Source organism: Lynx rufus, unplaced genomic scaffold (assembly GCF_022079265.1).
Source record: "Lynx rufus isolate CCGP_SWC_20201006 ecotype Redwood Valley unplaced genomic scaffold, mLynRuf1.p SCAF_7, whole genome shotgun sequence".
NCBI lineage: Eukaryota > Metazoa > Chordata > Mammalia > Carnivora > Felidae > Lynx > Lynx rufus.
In genome coordinates this window covers 32,973,570-32,996,039 of record NW_025814889.1, presented here as the reverse complement: position 1 = coordinate 32,996,039, position 22,470 = coordinate 32,973,570, and the positions used below count along the sequence as shown (strand labels likewise).

General features: G+C 39.0%; 1 pseudogene; it reads left to right on the top strand.

The window, feature by feature from the left end:
* Window positions 1-6,254, top strand: part of LOC124501835 (7-methylguanosine phosphate-specific 5'-nucleotidase-like) — a 32,030-nt pseudogene extending 25,776 nt beyond the window's left edge.
* Window positions 6,255-22,470: the final 16,216 nt, after the last annotated feature.

Here is a 22,470-nt window from a genome sequence, read left to right as displayed (position 1 = left end):
GTCCTGAAGTGCCTCCTTTCTCAATTAGCAACCCACTCTTGCTATTTACCTTTACTTTCTTTTATTTTTTAATGTTTTTGTTTAAATTCTATTAGTTAATATATAGTGTAATATTGGTTTCAGGAGTAGAATTTAGTGATTCATCACTTCAATACAACCCTCAGTGCTCATCACAACAAGTGCCCTCCTTAATGCCCATCACCTATTCAGCCCACCCACCATCCTCTTCCCTCCACCAAACCTCAGTTTGTTTATCTTTACTTTCAAATTTCAGTTTCTTCAAATATCTAATTGCATTTCACATGTAGAGGGGAAATGACTGTTGTAATTCTTTGGGACCTTTGCATGGACATATGGCAACCTTATTTTCTGAAGCAAACACTGAAATAAATCACCTAGTAAACAACTTATTTAAAAAATGACTAAATTGTTTTAATGTTTATTTTTGAGAGAGACAGAGAGAGAGAGACAGAGAGAGAGTGTGTGCAAGAGTGGTGGAGGGGCAGAGAGAAAGGTAGACACAGAATCCAAAGCAGGCTCCAGCCTCTGATCTATCAGCACAGAGCCCAATGCGGGGCTCAAACCCATGGACCACGAGATCATGACCTGAGAAGAAGTTGGACGCTTAACTGACTGAGCCGCCCAGGTGCCCCCCAAAAATAGACTATTTGAACAGAACCTTCTTTGTAAATTAGAACATGTAGTTAAGCACAATACTGTATCTGTCATACTGCTAAGTTACAAAGTTTTACATAATAAATGGTTATTTATCTATTTATTACTTTTTTTTAAAATAACATAACTAACTTAAATACATGAGTGATTAATAGTAGGATTTCAGACTGTGTGGAAAGAGTTCTTCTCACAAAATAGTACACTTTTTACCTGTATTCTGTATGCATGTAAGGTCATCCCTGATTTCAATATATGTACATATACCGGTCTTACAAGACTTTTAGGAATGTGGCACAATGTATGTATGTGAGTGAATTTTGGGTGTATAGATATTACCCATTTAAAAAGTCGCTTTTTTTAGATGTTAGGGGAAAGCTAGTGGGTTTTTTTAATTATTTTTTATTTAAAAACCTTTTTTTAATGTGTATTTTTGAGACAGACAGAGCACAAGTGTGGGGGGGGGGTGCAGAGATAGAAGGAAACACAGAATCTGAAGCAGGCTCCAGGCTCTGAGCTGTCAGCACAGAGTCCCATGCAGGGCTCGAACCCACAAACAGTGAGATCATGACCTGAGCCAAAGTTGGGCGCTTAACCGACTGAGCCACTCAGGTGCACCAAAGCTAGTGTTTAGTAAATACAAGACCCCGTTCTCAAGAAGACAAGGTAGACAAACATCTAATTACACAGACACCTAAATACAGACAATTAACATAGCAATGTCTGAAGATTGTGACCATTATGGAATTTGATGATAGATACTGGAAGTGCCCAGTGTAGAGTCTAATTACTATTGTGTCAAGAAATTAGAAATATAACAACATGTCAAGTGCACATTTAGAACAAGATACAAAGGTTGTATGTTTTCAAGAAGTTACTTAGTATTAATTTGGGGGTGGGGGAGAAGAGGTCTTGTCTGAAATGTAAATGCATGTTTTTTTCTTTAGAAATAAACTTTTTTTAATGTTCATTTATTTTTGAGAGAGAAAGGAGACAGAGTGTGAATGGAGGAGGGGCAGAGAGAGAGATAAAGAATCTGAAGCAGACTCCAGGCTCTGAACTTCCAGCACAGAGCTGCCAGCGCAGAGGCCGGTGCGGGGCTTGAACTCACGAACCAGGAGATCATGACCTGAGCTGAAATGGGACACTTAACCGAGTGAGCCACCCAGGAGACGCAGAAATAAACTTTCTTAATACATGTGTATATATATATATTCACACAGGCCACAGACAAATATAGTTGTATTTTCTGTGATGAAAAAGGAAACAAACCGGAGACTCTGATTACGTTTTCATCAACCTATCAGTATGAAACCTAGTTTTATGTGTGTTTCTGTTTCACAAAATCTTATTTAATATACACTTCAATTTATTAGTCTTGAACTCACAGCCAACAGCAATATAACTCATGCCTGAATGAAGCTTACCTAAGACATATATTTTCTCCTTAAGACACATCACAGCCTTCCTGTTTTTAGGAACTTTAGATAGTGTTTCAACACCATGTTCAAGGGCCATTTTAAAAAATAAAATCACCAACCAAAAAAAAAATGCAAAATTATGACACTCAATAGACTGGGAAAAGAACACTTGCTTGTGAATGTGAGAACTGAAAGGAGAAGGCAGAGTGTACTCTTGGTCTTCCACTGGGAAAAGTGCATGTTGGACAGCTCAAACTTTCCCCTACTCTGAACATGGCTACAAATGGTGTAAAAACACTGCTAGTATCAATTTTGGGGTTACAAATATATTTTAGCAAGCAGGTGAATTATATAATGGAATTTGTGAATAAGGAAGTTTGACTATATATGAAGAAACAATGGATATACGTTAGACATAATACAGCACAGGAGGAAAAGGACACGGGAACAAGCTTACTTCCTAAAGGTAGTTTTCAGGCTACAAGGCAGGGAGGGAGAGCCCAAGTAGAGATAGGATGCCTTGTTAAGTTGAGGAGACAGACACAGTTCAGTGAAGCTGATGCAGTTAGAAATTATGAGACAGAATACTAGAAAATAGAGACAATGTATACACATGCACACACACACACGGATACACAAACACACACTCACACAGTTCCAGACATTGGCTAAGGAATCCTCTGTGTCTTTGATTACATACTGACTTAAGTCGATGTCTGGAATCACCATAAGTTCAGAAAGAACATCCAGAAAGTATTCAACCAAACAATTTTTAGAACTAACACAGGGATCGGGACAATTTGTGTTTCTTTGGCCAGAGTAAAGAAACATCATAATATGTGGGGCATTAGAAAGATTCCTCAAAAGGGTGCGACCATTGTAGTGGGGAAAGTTAGCCCAAGAGTAGAGACTGCTATGTATATGCCATACCCCAGATAATAAGCAAGTCTTAACAGAATTGAAATAATCTGTAAGTAACTGCATCCTAGTACAAATTTTAATATTTCTTAATGGAATGAAATAAAATCTTACTTAACAGTGACTGCTTTGACCCCTGAAGACTGATAACAAGGTAAGAGTGCTTCCATCTGCTCCACTCATATTTATAGTGAAGGACCCAGAGAGTGTAATAAAGCAATGAATGACAGCAACAAAAAAAAAATATGGATAGAAAAGGAAGAAATAAAACTTTCTTGTATGCAAACATTATTGTCTAATTAGAAAAGCATAAGGGATCCATAAACCAACTATTGGGAGTTTAGCAAAGTCATAGGTAACAAAAATCAATTTATTTCCATATATCAGAAAAAAAAATGAGATAAATGAAAAATACTATTTACAATGACATCAAAAATGAAAAGCTCAGATATGGCTTTAACAAAATTTATGTAAGATATATATATATATATCTCATATGGTGGAATGTAGAAAAATACAAAACATTCCTGACAGGAATTAAAGAAGGCTTAATTAAAGGGATATAACACACTAATAGAACAGAGCACTCAATATTACTAAAATGCCAAATCTTCCCAAAATTGATCCATAGATTCAATACAATCACAATTTGGAAATATGATAAGGTGATTTAATATTTTTATGGAAATTCACTGAACCTAGAATGGCCAGAAAAAAGAGAGAAAGAAAGAGAGAGCAAATTTGGAGACTTCCAGTACCTGCTATCAACACTTACTAAAAATAAGTCAATCACAACACAACAAATACCAATATGATTTCACTCATGTGTGGAATTTAAGAAACAAAACGAACAAGGAAAAAAGGAAGAAATAAACCAATAAACAGACTTTTAACTATAGAGAACAAATTGGTGGCTACCAGAGGGAAGGTGGAAGTATGGGTTACATAGGTGATGGGGACTGAGGAGGGCACTTGTCATGATGAGCTCCAGGTTACGTATGGAAGTGATGAATCACTATATTGTACACTTGAAACTAATATTACCCTGTGTATTAACTAACTGGAATTAAAATAAAAACTTAAAAAATTTACTGGAATGCTACAATAACCAAGACAGTGCAATACTAATGTAAAGACAAAAAAAAAAAAAAAAAAAAAAGAAAAAGAAAAAAAGAAAAATGGAGCAATATAAAGCCCAAAAATAGACCCACACTGATATAATTACTTGATTTTTGATACCAGCATTAAAGCCTTTCAAAAATGAAAGAAAAGTCTTTCAATAAATACTGATGAAGCAACTGGATATTCATATCAAAAAGGGAGGAATCTTGAATATTACCTTATATTGTATATGAAAATTAAATACAGAATTATTTTAAACCTAAATTAGAGCTGAAGGAAACCAATTTGACAATGAATTATATTTAAAAAAAATTATAAAAAACAGGAGAACATCTTTGAGATTTTGAGTTAGGCAAAGATTTCTAACAGGACACAAAGAGCTTGAACTATATGAGAAATATTCATAAAATGGATAAAACTAAAATTTAGTTTAACTTATATATAAATTTGTATATTATATTTATATTTGTTATATATTATTTTATATAAATTCTATACATTTATTTAGTTCAATAAAACTAAAACTTGTTGTACTGCAGAAGACAATTATAAAAAAATTAAAATGCAAGGCAAGGACTTGGAGAAAATATTTTCAAAATATACATCAGATTACTGACTGTATCTATTTTGCCACGTGTTTATATACCACTTATTAAAACAGTAGGGAGGACTTTATTCAGGACTATTTCAGATGGTGTTAGGACTATTACAGCTGAAAGAGATCTGAAAATCACTTATGAGGGGATATCAAGGGTAGGGGGATTCTTGCTAAACTGACTGTACAAGATTCTTGCTGAAGGCAGACCAAGGGCTTAGACTTCAAGAATGGAGGATAAGGAATTTGATTAGATATCAGGGGTGATCAGATACCAAAGATACAGAATTCTCTGTCAACTAATTTACCAACATTCTTACCACAACTGGACTGGGAAGGCTGAAGATATGACCTAGTGATGAGGCCTGATCAAAAAGAGGGAGTGCCATGGAAGAGGAGGTGAGGCACCAGGAAGCATCCAGCATGATGCAGGCTGCAATCCCATGGCACCTCAAGGCCCCATCAGGCCGTCTTAGGCCCTGCCTTGCCATCTCCTCTAGTAGGTGACCTGGGCCAGGCCCGGGTCCCCTTCATCTGCCCACCCTCCCCACTCTGGCCAGGACTTGCCGTGCTTCCCAGCCATCCCGGGCTTTACTGGACCCAGCATGGTGCCAGGGTCAGTGTTTGTTTTGGATCTCTGGACAGGTGAGGATCCTGTTAAAGGCCACCCTCCTGAGGCAGCAGTTCGAATGGTTCAGGAGATTGTGGGCTCCTTCTACAGGGGCAGGGGAGACCATTTACAGGTCATTTCTGATTGTCACATGATCTGGAGCACATTTGCGTATAATGGAAAGTGATGCCCTCCCTTCTTATGACATTTTAGATAACAGCAAGATTATCAGTGAGCAGTCCTGGAAGGAACTCAAAGTGTGCCCTCCCCACAATTACCCGGTTGAGACTGACCTACGCTGACCATCAAAGTTACCTCATATGGTGGAATGGTGGGCCAAAGCACAGGAACTCCCGTGCCAGCAGAAGATTTAGAAGTTTCAGATAGCCCAGGTGTTTACAGTACAATGCAGTGCTTAGGGAGGGATACAAGACTTTCTTTAACACCCTTTACCAAAACTACATTCCCTTTTTTTTCTTTTTGGCAGGCATTGGTGATACCATGGAGGAGATTATCTGACAAATAAAGGTGTTCTGCCCCAGCATCCACATTGTGTCTAACTGCATGGACTTTGACGAAGACAGTTTTGGACAGGGATTCAAGGAGTCAGCTCATACACACATACAACAAAAACAGCTCCATTTGTAAGAACTCCAGGTACTTCCAGCAGCTTCTGGACAAAACCAACATCCTCCTGCTGGAGGACTTCATGAAGGACCTCACTATGGCTGATAAGGTTACCAGTGTGGAGAGCATTCATTCTCAAGATTGGTTTCTTACATGACAAGGTGGAAGAGCAGTGGGAGCACTACATGGACTCCTATAACATTGTGCAGGAGAAGGACCAGATGCTGGACATGGTCTGCTACAGCACATCCTGAACAGTGGGGACTGGATGGAGATGTAGGGCTCCTGAGTGTGCAGGTGTGGGGCCAAGCACTGCAAGCCACAGAGAAAAGGAAGCCTCACCTAGAGGCCACCCTGCTGGGAATGCTGTTCCTCCCCATGGGTACAGAGAAGAGTCCAGGGTGATGTAGCTGCTGAGCCCATGCTCCACACTCTTCCTTTCCCAGTGTCTTCTATTGTGTTCTGGGAAGGCTTGTGGGAGGCCCTGCCAGGTGGAAGGTCCTATGAGTTTGAACACAGGACCTACAGGATGTTAGCACTCTAGGGACCAACTGGTCCAGGGATTCTTTTTTCCCCAAATTTCTAAACATGGGAAGATGTTCTTCAAACAAATCTAATGTGTGAAACAGATCAAAATTTAAAAAAGAAAAAGAAAAAGAAAAACCAAAGCCAAAACAAAATAAAAAAACAAAAAGAGGACCAGAAGAATCTACCTAAAGTTTGGTCAAAGAGAGTCTTTGTCAACAATTACAACTCAATGTTAAGACAATTAACTAGATTCTTAAAAAGAAAGATTTGAATGGAAACTTAACCAAATAAGGTAAAAAATGGCAAATAATATAAAAAGATATTCAACATTTTTATTCCTTAAAAATACAAATTAAAACAACAATAAGATACTAATTCATACATAGAGGAGTTTAAATTAAAACATTGACTTAGATGTACAATTGAACTCTTGTACTTTGCTGCTGGAAGTGCAGAATGATAACCACTTTGTAAATTATTTTGGTACTTTCTCAAAAAATTATATATGTAGTTACTCTATGACACAGAAATACCACATCTACAAGCTTACCAGTAGAAATGAAACATATGTCTACACAAAAAATTTACATGAATATTTAAAATAGCTTTATTAGCCAAACCCTCAAACAACCAAAATGCTCATTGACTGGTGAATGGATAAATATATTGTTGTAAATCCACAGAGTGAAGTAGTATACAGCAATACTGTTTGATGACAGTTCTCCATCAAATAAGGTTTCTACACTTCCAGTGGCAACTTTTTCCCAGATTGTCATTTAAAGGATGGTTGTGTGCAAAAAGCTTGGGAGAACAGAGACAGTGTCTGTATTGTGCGGCTTTTTCCTGACTAGCATAATGAAGATGATGTTAAAACGAGGCAAGTTTTTAATTCCTTTGCTTTTGGGTGTGTCAAGTAAGAAATTGCCGCAGCAGAGGTCAGAGAGGTTTTTTTCCTGCTTTCTCCTCTAGGGTTTTGATGGTTTCCTGTCTCACATTCAGGTCCTTTATCCATTTTGTCTAAAAGGCAACCAATGGAATGGGAAAAGATATTTGCAAATGACGTGTCGGACAAAGGGCTTTATCCAAAATCTATAAAGAACTCACCAAACTCCACACCCAAAAAACAAATAATCCAGTGAATAAATAGGCAGAAAACATGAATAGACACTTCTCTAAAGAAGACATCCAGATGGCCAACACACACATGAAAAGATGTTCAACGTCGTCCCTCATCAGGGAAATACAAATCAAAACCACACTCAGATACCACCTCACGCCAGAATGGCTAAAATGAACAGATCAGGAGACTATAGATGCTGGAGAGGATGTGGATAAATGGGAACCCTCTTGCACTGTTGGTGGGAATGCAAACTGGTGCAGCCACTCTGGAAAACAGTGTGGCGGTTCCTCAAAAAATTAAAAATAGATCTACCCTATGACTCAGCAATAGCACTTCTAGGAATTTACCCACAGCATACAGAAGTGCTGATACATAGGGGCACTTGTACCCCAATGTTTACAGCAGCACTTGTACCCCAATGTTCACAGCAGCACTTTCAACCATAGCCAAAGTATGGAAAGAGACTAAATGTCCATCAACTGATGAATGGATAAGGAAAATGTGGTTTATATACACAATGGAATACTATGTGGCAATGAGAAAGAATGAAATATGGCCTTTTGTAGCAACGTGGATGAAACTGGAGAGTGTTATGCTAAGTGAAATAAGTCATACGGAGAAAGACAGATACCATATGTTTTCACTCTTAATGTGGATCCTGAGAAACTTAACAGGATCCCATGGGGGAGGGGAAGGAAAAAAAAAAAAAAGAGGTTAGAGTGGGAGAGAGCCAAAGCATAAGAGACTGTTAAAAACTGAGAACAAACTGAGGGTTGATGGGGGGTGGGAGGGAGGGGAGGGTGGGTGATGGGTATTGAGGAAGACAGCTGTTGGGATGAGCACTGGGTGTTGTATGGAAACCAATATGGCAATAAATTTCATATTAAAAAAAATAAAACGAGGCAAGTTTGCTAGCAGATTTGCTGGCAGATTCATAAGCTCACGGGTCTTCCCCTATGACACAGAGGACTTAGACGTGAAAAAGAACATGAGGAAGCTCAAACTTCCTGCTGTGCCATGAATAATAAAGTCTCTGACTCAGCAGTCTAGTGTCTTCTGTTAGAATCCTGTGAAACTGTGGCACACTTATCTGCAAGCATAGTAAAATTCCAAACTATTTATAGTTCCTTGCAAAACTACTGATAAGTGCAACAGCATTAATCAATCTCAAAAACATTAATATGCTAAGTGATAGAAGTCACATAAAAGACTATATCCTGGAAATTGTAAAGAAGAGAAAATTGTAGTAATGCAGAGCATATCAGTGGTTACCCTGGGCTAGGGTTAAGCAAAAGAACTGGCTACCAAAAGACAGGTAAAAATTTTGGAGTAGTGATGGAAATGTTGTATGCCTTGATTGTGGTGGTGTTATAGCTGTACATTTTTTATTTTTTTTTTATTTATTTATTTTTTTTTCCTGGAAGGATTGGATTTTTATTTTATTTTTTTTTTTTATGAAGTTTATTGACAAATTGGTTTCCATACAACACCCAGTGCTCATCCCAAAAGGTGCCCTCCTCAATACCCATCACCCACCCGCCCCTCCCTCCCACCCCCCATCAACCCTCAGTTTGTTCTCAGTTTTTAACAGTCTCTTATGCTTTGGCTCTCTCCCACTCTAACGTCCTTTTTTTTTTTTTTTTTTTTTCCTTCCCCTCCCCCATGGGTTCCTGTTAAGTTTCTCAGGATCCACATAAGAGTGAAACCATATGGTATCTGTCTTTCTCTGTATGGCTTATTTCACTTAGCATCACACTCTCCAGTTCCATCCACGTTGCTACAAAAGGCCATATTTCATTTTTTCTCATTGCCACGTAGTATTCCATTGTGTATATAAACCACAATTTCTTTATCCATTCATCAGTTGATGGACATTTAGGCTCTTTCCATAATTTGGCTATTGTTGAGAGTGCTGCTATGAACATTGGGGTACAAGTGCCCCTATGCATCAGTACTCCTGTATCCCTTGGGTAGATTCCTAGCAGTGCTATTGCTGGGTCATAGGGTAGGTCTATTTTTAATTTTCTGAGGAACCTCCACACTGCTTTCCAGAGCGGCTGCACCAATTTGCATTCCCACCAACAGTGCAAGAGGGTTCCCGTTTCTCCACATCCTCTCCAGCATCTATAGTCTCCTGATTTGTTCATTTTGGCCACTCTGACTGGCGTGAGGTGATACCTGAGTGTGGTTTTGATTTGTATTTCCCTGATAAGGAGCCACGCTGAACATCTTTTCATGTGCCTGTTGGCCATCTGGATGTCTTCTTTAGAGAAGTGTCTATTCATGTTTTCTGCCCATTTCTTCACTGGGTTATTTGTTTTTCGGGTGTGGAGTTTGGTGAGCTCTTTATAGATTTTAGATACTAGCCCTTTGTCCGATATGTCATTTGCAAATATCTTTTCCCATTCCGTTGGTTGCCTTTTAGTTTTGTTGGTTGTTTCCTTGGCTGTGCAGAAGCTTTTTATCTTCATAAGGTCCCAGTAATTCACTTTTGCTTTTAATTCCCTTGCCTTTGGGGATGTGTCGAGTAAGAGATTGCTACGGCTGAGGTCAGAGAGGTCTTTTCCTGCTTTCTCCTCTAAGGTTCTGATGGTTTCCTGTCTCACATTTAGGTCCTTTATCCATTTTGAGTTTATTTTTGTAAATGGTGTGAGAAAGTGGTCTAGTTTCAACCTTCTGCATGTTGCTGTCCAGTTCTCCCAGCACCATTTGTTAAAGAGGCTGTCTTTTTTCCATTGGATGTTCTTTCCTGCTTTGTCAAAGATGAGTTGGCCATATGTTTGTGGGTCTAGTTCTGGGGTTTCTATTCTATTCCATTGGTCTGTGTGTCTGTTTTTGTGCCAATACCATGCTGTCTTGATGATGACAGCTTTGTAGTAGAGGCTGAAGTCTGGGATTGTGATGCCTCCTGCTTTGGTCTTCTTCTTCAAAATTCCTTTGGCTATTCGGGGCCTTTTGTGGTTCCATATGAATTTTAGGATTGCTTGTTCTAGTTTCGAGAAGAATGCTGGTGCAATTTTGATTGGGATTGCATTGAATGTGTAGATAGCTTTGGGTAGTATTGACATTTTGACAATATTTATTTTTCCAATCCATGAGCAGGGAATGTCTTTCCATTTCTTTAAATCTTCTTCAATTACCTTCATAAGCTTTCTATAGTTTTCAGCATACAGATCTTTTACATTTTGGTTAGGTTGATTCCTAGGTATTTTATGCTTCTTGGTGCAATTGTGAATGGGATCAGTTTCTTTATTTGTCTTTCTGTTGCTTCATTGTTAGTGTATAAGAATGCAACTGATTTCTGTACATTGATTTTGTATCCTGCAACTTTGCTGAATTCATGTATCAGTTCTAGCAGACTTTTGGTGGAGTCTATCGGATTTTCCATGTATAATACCATGTCATCTGCAAAAAGCGAAAGCTTGACTTCATCTTTGCCAATTTTGATGCCTTTGATTTCCTTTTGTTGTCTGATTGCTGATGCTAGAACTTCCAGCACTATGTTAAACAACAACGGTGAGAGTGGGCATCCCTGTCGTGTTCCTGATCTCAGGGAAAAAGCTCTCAGTTTTTCCCCGTTGAGGATGATGTTAGCTGTGGGCTTTTCATAAATGGCTTTTATGATCTTTAAGTATGTTCCTTCTATCCCGACTTTCTCAAGGGTTTTTATTAAGAAAGGGTGCTGGATTTTGTCAAAGGCCTTTTCTGCATCGATTGACAGGATCATATGGTTCTTCTCTTTTTTTTTGTTAATGTGATATATCACGTTGATTGATTTGCGAATGTTGAACCAGCCCTGCATCCCAGGAATGAATCCCACTTGATCATGGTGAATAATTCTTTTTATATGCTGTTGAATTCGATTTGCTAGTATCTTATTGGGAATTTTGGCATCCATATTCATCAGGGATATTGGCCTGTAGTTCTCTTTTTTTACTGGGTCTCTGTCTGGTTTAGGAATCAAAGTAATACTGGCTTCATAGAATGAGTCTGGAAGTTTTCCTTCCCTTTCTATTTCTTGGAATAGCTTGAGAAGGATAGGTATTATCTCTGCTTTAAACGTCTGGTATAACTCCCCTGGGAAGCCATCTGGTCCTGGACTCTTATTTGTTGGGAGATTTTTGATAACCGATTCAATTTCTTCGCTGGTTATGGGTCTGTTCAAGCTTTCTATTTCCTCCTGATTGAGTTTTGGAAGAGTGTGGGTGTTCAGGAATTTGTCCATTTCTTCCAGGTTGTCCAATTTGTTGGCATATAAATTTTCATAGTATTCCCTGATAATTGTTTGTATCTCTGAGGGATTGGTTGTAATCATTCCATTTTCATTCATGATTTTATCTATTTGGGTCATCTCCCTTTTCTTTTTGAGAAGCCTGGCTAGAGGTTTATCAATTTTGTTTATTTTTTCAAAAAACCAACTCTTGGTTTCGTTGATCTGCTCTACAGTTTTTTTAGATTCTATATTGTTTATTTCTGCTCTGATCTTTATTATTTCTCTTCTTCTGCTGGGTTTAGGCTGCCTTTGCTGTTCTGCTTCTAGTTCCTTTAGGTGTGCTGTTAGATTTTGTATTTGGGATTTTTCTTGTTTCTTGAGATAGGCCTGGATTGCAATGTATTTTCCTCTCAGGACTGCCTTCGCTGCGTCCCAAAGCGTTTGGATTGTTGTATTTTCATTTTCGTTTGTTGCCATATATTTTTTGATTTCTTCTCTAATTGCCTGGTTGACCCACTCATTCGTTAGTAGGGTGTTCTTTAACCTCCATGCTTTTGGAGGTTTTCCAGACTTTTTCCTGTGGTTGATTTCAAGCTTCATAGCATTGTGGTCTGAAAGTATGCATGGTATAATTTCAATTCTTGTAAACTTATGAAGGGCTGTTTTGTGACCCAGTATATGATCTGTCTTGGAGAATGTTCCATGTGCACTCGAGAAGAAAGTATATTCTGTTGCTTTGGGATGCAGAGTTCTAAATAGATCTGTCAAGTCCATCTGATCCAGTGTCTCATTCAGGGCCCTTGTTTCTTTATTGACCGTGTGTCTAGATGATCTATCCATTTCTGTAAGTGGGGTGTTAAAGTCCCCAGCAATTACCACATTCTTATCAATAAGGTTGCTTCTGTTTATGAGTAATTGTTTTATATATTTGGGGGCTCCGGTATTCGGCGCATAGACATTTATAATTGTTAGCTCTTCCTGATGGATAGACCCTGTAACTATTATATAATGTCCTTCTTCATCTCTTGTTACAGCCTTTAATTTAAAGTCTAGTTTGTCTGATATAAGTATGGCTACTCCAGCTTTCTTCTGGCTTCCAGTAGCATGATAAATAGTTCTCCATCCCCTCACTCTCAATCTAAAGGTGTCCTCAGGTCTAAAATGAGTCTCTTGTAGACAGCAAATAGATGGGTCTTGTTTTTTTATCCATTCTGATACCCTATGTCTTTTGGTTGGCGCATTTAATCCATGTACATTGAGTGTTATTATAGAAAGATACGGGTTTAGAGTCATTGTGATGTCTGTATGTTTTATGCTTGTAGTGATGTCACTGGTACTTTGTCTCACAGGGTCCCCCTTAGGATCTCTTGTAGGGCTGGTTTAGTGATGACAAATTCCTTCAGTTTTTGTTTGTTTGGGAAGACCTTTATCTCTCCTTCTATTCTAAATGACAGACTTGCTGGATAAAGGATTCTTGGCTGCATATTTTTGCTGTCTAGCACCCTGAAAATCTCATGCCAATTCTTTCTGGCCTGCCAAGTTTCAAAAGAGAGATCAGTCACGAGTCTTATAGGTCTCCCTTTATATGTGAGGGCACGTTTACCCCTTGCTGCTTTCAGAATTTTCTCTTTATCCTTGTATTTTGCCAGTTTCACTATGATATGTCGTGCAGAAGATCGATTCAAGTTACGTCTGAAGGGAGTTCTCTGTGCCTCTTGGATTTCAATGCCTTTTTCCTTCCCCAGTTCAGGGAAGTTCTCAGCTATGATTTCTTCAAGTACCCCTTCAGCACCTTTCCCTCTCTCTTCCTCCTCTGGGATACCAATTATGCGTATATTATTTCTTTTTAGTGTATCACTTAGTTCTCTAATTTTCCCCTCGTACTCCTGGATTTTTTTATCTCTCTTTTTCTCAGCTTCCTCTTTTTCCATAACTTTATCTTCTAGTTCACCTATTCTCTCCTCTGCCTCTTCCATCCGAGCCGTGGTGGTTTGCATTTTGTTTTCCATTTCCTTTAAAGCGTTTTTCAGCTCCTCGTGACTGTTCATTAGTCCCCTGATGTCTGTAGCAAGAGATTCTCTGCTGTCCTGTATGCTGTTTTCCAGCCCAGCGATTAATTTTATGACTATTATTCTAAATTCACTTTCTGTTATATTATTTAAATCCTTTTTGATCAGCTCATTAGCTGTTGTTATTTCCTGGAGATTCTTCTGAGGGGAATTCTTCCGCTTGGTCATTTTGGATAGTCCCTGGTGTGGTGAGAGCCTGCAGGGCACTTCCCCTGTGCTGTGGTGTATAACTGGAGTTGGTGGGTGGGGCCGCAGTCCGACCTGATGTCTGCCCCCAGCCCACCGCTGGGGCCACAGTCAGACTGGTGTGTGCCTTCTCTTCCCCTCTCCTAGGGGCGGGATTCACTGTGGGGTGGCGTGGCCCGTCTGGGCTACTTGCACACTGCCAGGCTTGTGATGCTGGGGATCTGGCGTATTAGCTGGGGTGGGAAGGCAAGGTGCACGGCGGCAGGGGGGGCAGGCTTAGCTCGCTTCTCCTTAGGTGATCCACTTCAGGAGGGGCCCTGTGGCAGCCGGAGGGAGTCAGATCGCTGCCGGAGGTTTGGCTCCGCAGAAGCACAGAGTTGGGTGTGCGCGCGGAGCGAGCAATTTCCCTGGCCGGAGCCGGTTCCCTTTGGGATTTTGGCTGGGGGATGGGCGGGGGAGATGGCGCTGGCGAGCGCCTTTGTTCCCCGCCAAACTGAGCTCTGTTGTCCGGGTGCTCCGCAGCTCACCCTCCCTTTGTCCTCCAGCCTTCCCGCTTTCCGAGCAGAGCTGTTAACTTATGACCTCCCAGACGCTAAGTCGCGCTTGCTGTCGGAACACAGTCCGTCAGGCCCCTCCGCTTTTGCAAGCCGGACTCGGGGGCTCTGCTTGGCCGGCGAGCCGCCCCTCCGCCCCGGCTCCCTCCCGCCAGTCCGTGGAGCGCGCACCGCCTCGCCGCCCTTCCTACCCTCTTCCGTGGGCCTCTCGTCTGCACTTGGGTCCGGTGACTCTGTTCTGCTAATCCTCTGGCGGTTTTCTGGGTTATTTAGGCAGGTGTAGGTGGAATCTAAGTGATCAGCAGGACGCGCGGTGAGCCCAGCGTCCTCCTACGCCGCCATCTTCCTCTATCTGCTTCGCTGTACATTTTTTAAATTAAAACTCATAATTTATACATTTAAAATGGTGAATTGTATTATATTTAGTTTATATTTATATTTATACTTTAATAAATTTGATAAAAAATATTAAAAATAAATCTAAGCATACCTATATTTTCAACATTCTGAATTAACTTTTTAACAGATCTATACTTTTTTTATTTAATTTCTTCAGTCAATTACTAATTAATCAAACTCAACAAAACTGTTAGATAACTTAAAGACGGTAAAACATATTAGATATATATTTTTTGGGTCATCTATTTTGCAGACATCTGTTTGTCTTCTATATATGCTCTCCATTGAGCTAGTTTTTCCCTAGAAATATAATTCCAAGCCCATCTTAGGCAAAAGGGAATTTCAACCTCAGTCATTATGGGGATCCCTTTGTAGTATTACAACATTAAAAAAAAAAAAATCCAGGTGTGCAAAGTAGAGTAAAACATATACAAAGGACCTTGTGATCTCTGGGCCATAGTGATCACTTCTACTGTGCCCTTGTCCAAGCCTGCAGGACTCAGTGAAGCCTAACACTTCTGCTTTTCCTGTGTGATAATGGCCACTGGAATTTTTGCTGAGGCTGAGTCCAGGTACCTTGGGGCTGCCCTTCTCAGATGCTTCATTCAGCCACTGCCCTGAGGACCGGAACCTAAATGTGGTATGACATATAAACACAGGTCTCCAAAACTTGAGGAACGTGCAGACATCTGAACTCATCCTAGTCTTGGGAAATGTCACTTCTCTCTCCTGCTCTCACCTCCCCTCCCTCAAAAGCACTTTCTGTTTGTCATTCTTTTACACTTTACATAATTTTTCTATGCTTTCACAGAAAGATGAGATACTGTCTTAAATAAACCTCTCTATCACCTATAATTATATGAAAAACAAAGGAATATATTTCTCTGAAATCTTCTCAACACAAAATTTAATTTTTAAGTATTCCTGAGGGGAAAGATCTTTTTTCCCTATGAAGTATATATTTTAGTTGAATAAAGTATTTTTATTTTGTAACATTGTAAAGCCAAGTATGCAGAGATTAGTAGGTTCTTGAAAAATTAAAAGTATTTTAAGATGTATTTGGTTAACAGAATAACTTGGGTTTCCCTCACAATTTTGGCATTTGCTTCATTCTTCACAAACCACTGCTCTTAAATTGTATGCTGTCCATAATGGACACAGATATAATGGACAGTTGGTCACAGCAGACAAAAACAGATCTGCCCAAACAACTTATTACATTCAAGACATTCTTCTCTACTTATGACAAACAGAAACTCTGGCTGCATTTGACTGGGTCTGAATTTCTCCATATATTGCTATTGGTGTAAAAAAAATATTTTTTAAGGACAGCTACCGCAATAGTAATGCAATATAATTTGATTTCACATAGTACTCTTAGGAACTAAATTATAGTAATTCTACTTTAATTTGTGGCATACCAGAAAGTTATGTGCAACTTTCCAAATTAAACCAGTAGGCCAAATCCTGCCACAATATCTTGGCTTCTCTCAAGAGAATGCAAATTCTCCAGCACATGACTCTTCTTTGGAGTAGCACTTATGAGACATGTCAGATTATAGCAATGGAGTAAAATCAGGAGAAAATCTAGGCTATGACTGGATAACATTGATTTACATATAGTTCACATAAAAATGGCAGTATGGTATACCTGAATGAGGATAAGTGGAGCACTGGGAAAGCTGAACACTAGACCTGGTCCACCCACTAGCTAGCTGTCAATTTTGTGCCAAACTTTGCTTTTTTCTTGACCTTATTTTCCTCATCTGTAGAAGTAGAGGGTTAGAATAACTAATACCCACGCTTCCTCTCATGTGAAAATTCTAAGGTAAAAAATGATTATATAAGTCAACCATTCTCAGCATTTTACATATATGAACTCAATCCTCAGAACCATCTGTGAAGTAGAAATTGTTATTATTACCATTTTATAGATAAACAGAAGTATTATATGACACTTTCAGCTACAAAGTGAGCCTGCCAAATATATGAAAACTTTATTTGTATTATCTTGGAATCTTCCCATATCCTTCCTGCTCATCTCTATTTCAGTCTCATCCTACTTTCTCACTCTACCACACAACCCTAAGAGTTATCCCTTGGATCACCAAAATTTGGATGTATACATACTTGGACAAAGTGAAAGAAATTCAGAAGAGAGATGAAGATTATAGGTAGAGATTTTAAGTTATTTTTTAATGTTTATTTATTTTTGAGAGAGATAAAGACAGAGCACAAGAGGGAGAGGGGGAGAGAGAGAATCTGAAGCAGGGTCCAGGCTCTGAGCTGGAGCCCAATGCGGGGCTCAAATTCACAAACCATGAGATAATGACCTGAGCCGGAGTTGGACACTTAACCAACTGAGCCCCCCCAGGTGCCCCTGTAGATAGAGATTTTAGACTTATCAGTTTCTAGGAGGATTCCAAAATCTAACTGTGGATAAACTACCATAAGGATCATACACGTAATAAAAGAGATCTAGGGCAGGAAACGCCAACAATAAGTAAGTGGATAAAAGGAGAGCTTGGAGGTGGTGATATTCCCCACTGGTATCTGTTTTTCCTCCACTGCCAGAATGAGGATGGTATTTCCATGCCTAATGGAGTCAGGCACAGTCACGTGACTAACTTTGGCCAATGAAATGTGATATAAATGAAATGACAGAAGCTTTACTGGTCAATAAAGCTGGCCAGGCTGGGCTTACTTTTCCCTCTGCCACTGTGACCTGCATGCTTCAGAGAGACTGCCCTGACTGCCAGGCAACCAGAAGAGAATGAGACAACACAATGATTATACAACCTAACTGAAAAATCAGTCTTTGTTCTCTTTAGCACTGAGATATGAATGTACTGGGTAGAATAAGAAGGAGGGCCCAGAAAGGTAAAGGCTAAACAAATGGAGAATTATGTCACCAAATTCACATTTGAAAGCATGGGGAGCAAAGTCAAGAGTGTCAAATGTTAAAAGAGATGGAGTTAGAGAAGACAACTGTACACTCTTTTGATCTTCTTGAGAGCATTTTCAGTGGAAGAGTAAGGGCTAAGTCAGACAACAGTGGTTGGTATCAGTGCAAAAACAGGAAAATGAAACTAGTAATGCGTAGAACTTTTTAAAATTTAAGGGTAAGAGAGATAAGGTTACATAGGAAGATAGGGAGAGTTAGGGAACACTGGAACAATCTGTGTATATGGGAGGTGACAGGGCATCCCATATTTACTGGAAAAGCATCATAAGGAGCTGGGATTTTATCATGACACAGAGTGACTTAGTGACATGGGTTGTATCCATGTATAGTGCACACACACATCTTTTCTGGTGAGTGAGTTATGTATATTCATGTAGATTCCTGAATGGCAATCAGGAATCTTTATAATTTGTAGTGAGCTTACTTCAAGTACACATATGCACAGATACATGAGGCTATGCAGTAATAAATATGATGTCTAAATACTCTTCTTACTTTGATATCTAAATCAAAATGGAATCTAAGAGGATCTTAAGTTATAGGCCAGTACCCAGAGTGGAGTTTAAATCCATACCCTACCACTTAGTATCTGTGTGCCACTAGTGGAGTTACTTAACCTCTTTTTACTTCTGTTTAATTACCCAGCCTTAACTTGCCCCCAAGATACACCATATATAATCCTTATTAATATATGCCCATTTCCATAAGGAAATCTATGTCTTTTTAAAAATGTTTTTAATGTTTATTTATTTCTGAAAAAGAGAGAGAGACAGAGACAGAGAGAGAAGCCATGAGCATGGGTGCAGCAGAGAGAAATTGGGAGACACAGAATCCAAAGCAGGCTCCAGGCTCTGAGCTATCAGCACAGAGCCTGACTTTGGAGGGGGGGTGGGGAAGGGCTCTAACCCACTAAACATGAGAGCATGACCTGAGCCGAAATTGGATGCTTAAGCAGCTGAAACACCCAGGTGCCCCAGAAATCTGTATATCTTAAAATCATTTGTTCATTGGTAGAAAGTAGAGGACAGGGAAGGAAACTTGCTGAAAATGCAGATCATACAGGACAAACGCTGCAATCAGGGCTGAAGACTCCCAATCCTAATCACACTTAGAATGCAGGGAAAAAGCAGGGAATTGAATGGGTCAGTTTTTAAAATTCTAGAATAGAAAGCCCAGATGGAAAATGATGAAAAGTTATTGCTATTATAATAATTATGCAAAACGTTTTGTAAACATTATAGATTTAATCCTGAGAGTAACAATTTCTCTTTTTTTAATGTTTATTCATTTTGAGAGAGAGAAAGAGAGAGAGAGAGAGAGAGAGAGAGAGAGAAAGCGTGAGTTGGGGAGAGGCAGAGAGAGAGGGAGACACAGAATCCAAAGCAGGCTCCAGGCTCTGAGCTGTCAGCACAGAGCCTGTCGTGGGGCTCAAACTCATGAACCATGGGATCATGACCCAAGCCAAAGTCTGAAGCTTAATGGACTGGGCCATCCAGGTGTTCCCCAACAGTAACAATTTCTAAATTTAATGGCATGCTTCTTCATTTTCCTAAAAAATGCTATATGACTAATTTAAAATATGTATGAATTTAAGGCAATTTTAATTTGAGGTGAGCACTTCAATTTTTTTAAAAATGTGAAAGCAAAGATGAGTGGAGCAACAGCTTTTTAAATTGGTCAAATTTATTGATACTAGGTGAGTAATTAGCTGGGTTTATCTCACTGGTGTGGAAAAAAAGTGAATCTTAAATTATTTTGTTGCCTCGTCTCAAAGATTATTATAATTCTTGGCTTTAATAAGACTCCAACATTAGAGGAATATTTTTGACACCACACAAATGATAGAACCATCACAATCGTTTTAATTGGAATGTGCCTTAGAATCCATTCTGTCTCTTGCACATAAAGATGTTAAGGCTCAGAAAGAGTAAGTCACTTACCCAGAGTCCTACTTCATAGAAAAAGATCAATTATTAGTATTAAATGTGAAATAAATGACTATAAATTGTTTTAATATTATAGTATCATTATTTTTAATGATATAAGTGAAGCTATATTTATAGCCCAGCTTTCGTTTCCAATCATAGCTTTTTCAGTTCTACTCTTGTCTCATACAGAAAGAACACCTTAACTCTACGAGTTGATTAAGATTCACATTAATGACAGTATCTTTTTTGTTTTATGATTTTACCTCCTTTCTTCAGACAAAAGTCTTTCATGAATGTCACAGGATGCTCTCATTCATTGAGAAGGGTACTCTTATTTCATCCCATATGCATGAGATCATTATTAACACATGGTTATTTTAAGGATATAAGCAGAGCATGAATTACAGAGCAATAACTAAACACACAGGTAACTAACCCTATCCACTAGTGAATAAACCATAGGAGTCAGAGGGTGTGGGGGTTGAGGAACTGCCATAATAGAGCACCAGGTTGCCCATAATGTCAGAAAGGTCATCAGACAGTGGGAGGAGGTATTTATACCTATATATGCTCTCCTGTTTACAGTTTCTTAAAGTGAAATTTTGATTAATAAAATAAATTCAACATATTTTCTCTCTAATAAAACTTTTCAAAGGGCGAAGCTCGAAGAACTATTTTATTATTATTACTTAAAACATTATAAACGGTTGCCATTTATACAGAAATGGGAGAGGTGACATAATGGCATTTGATCTATGAGTCCATCCACTGAAAAAAAAGTCCAGATAGAAGTCATTGAAGGTGTGTGTGTCCTTTGTTACTTACAGTATATTTCACTCCAAATGAAACAAAGTGCTAAGGCTCATACACTGCTTGAGTGTCCCTCACAGAACGCCAATTAGCATCAGTGCCCAGTGGCAGCCCAGCTCAAGCGCAGTCTATAGGCGCTCACCCATTACACACAGCAGGAAGTTGTATTGCTCTAAAACCACAAGCCACTGCTTTGATGGTGCAGGAGACCTTGGCCTTTTTAAACGTATAAACAACCTTTCTTTTCTAATCTGGGCCATTAGAGGGAAATGCTGTGAAAGCCTGTATTCTGAAATAACCAGGTTTGCTCAGAGTCATGACAGTTTTCAATCTTGCTGCCAGTAAAGAAGAATAGCGTTAAACTAAAAATAACATGGGTGCAGAATGTGCCTTGGGCACCTACTGAGGCCTAAAGTGTTTCAGATTAATTTGAAACCAAGCAAAGGTGGATTTTCTCTCTGCTTTGGCCCTTTTGCGGGTGTTGTAATCAGGGGGAAAATTCATCTGTCTAATGAGCTCTAGTTACAGAAAGAAAAGAAACTGTGTTCAAGACTAAAACACTCATCAGGCAACCCTATGGCTTTTTTTTTCCTAAGTTATAATAAGCACTTCTCTATTGATTCCATGCCATTTTTTAGTATGAGTTCCTTTTTATCTGCAAAGAATTCATTTGCAATCGAGTATTATAATTAAAATTAATTAATTAATATGGATCCGATTTCAATACTTTGGAAGGTGCTAATAAAATTAAAGGCAGCTAACAAGACTCATATTCTGGATACCCAAAAACACAGACAAATTTTTTATAGTGAATGAAGTTGTAATTTTCAGACTCATTTAATTGTCTTATGGGGCAATCAATTGAACTGATAGATGATAGCTCAAATACTCAAGTCTTTGAATGTTCTGAAAACCCCTGAAACTTAATATGTTTAAACTACTTTTTCAAATTTAGAGCTATTTCTTTTTTTTTAAATTTTTTTTTCAACATTTTTTATTTATTTTTGGGACAGAGAGAGACAGAGCATGAACAGGTGAGGGGCAGAGAGAGAGGGAGACACAGAATCGGAAACAGGCTCCAGGCTCCGAGCCATCAGCCCAGAGCCCGACGCGGGGCTCGAACTCACAGACCGCGAGATCGTGACCTGGCTGAAGTCGGACGCCCAACCGACTGCGCCACCCAGGCGCCCCTAGAGCTATTTCTTAACTCTAATGTCACTCCAGTAAGTCCCACTTCCTAATATTTGCATCTGCTAGAACATCTGTTTTGTGTATGCTAAAAAATGAAGAAAAAAAAAGCTACTCCATATCCTTCTAAAAACAGAATGAAGCATACCCAAAACTTGACTTTAGACTTTGTAGGGGGAAAGACACAGAACAAGAGTCTGCAAAAGAATATATACTCTTTTGGGCTAAATATGAGACTTCAGTCCCACAATTCAAAACAAACATTTTCCTAGGCAGAACAGTGGGAGAAAGAGGGAGTGGCCCCAGTAGATTAGGGCAATGGAACCATCATGGATGAATCTACAGTAAAAAGCTTTCCTGTCCAGGTCCAAATATTGATCAGGTAGACATAGATATTTTATAGCTTTATTGTTGTTAGTCATTTTAGTACTGTTTATTTCATTTGTTAGTTTTCTTTTTAGGAGCTATTTCTTTCTCTCCAAAAAAAAAAAAAAAAAGAACTTTCAAAGAATCCAGGACTTCAGGGGGGCTAATGCATAAATTTG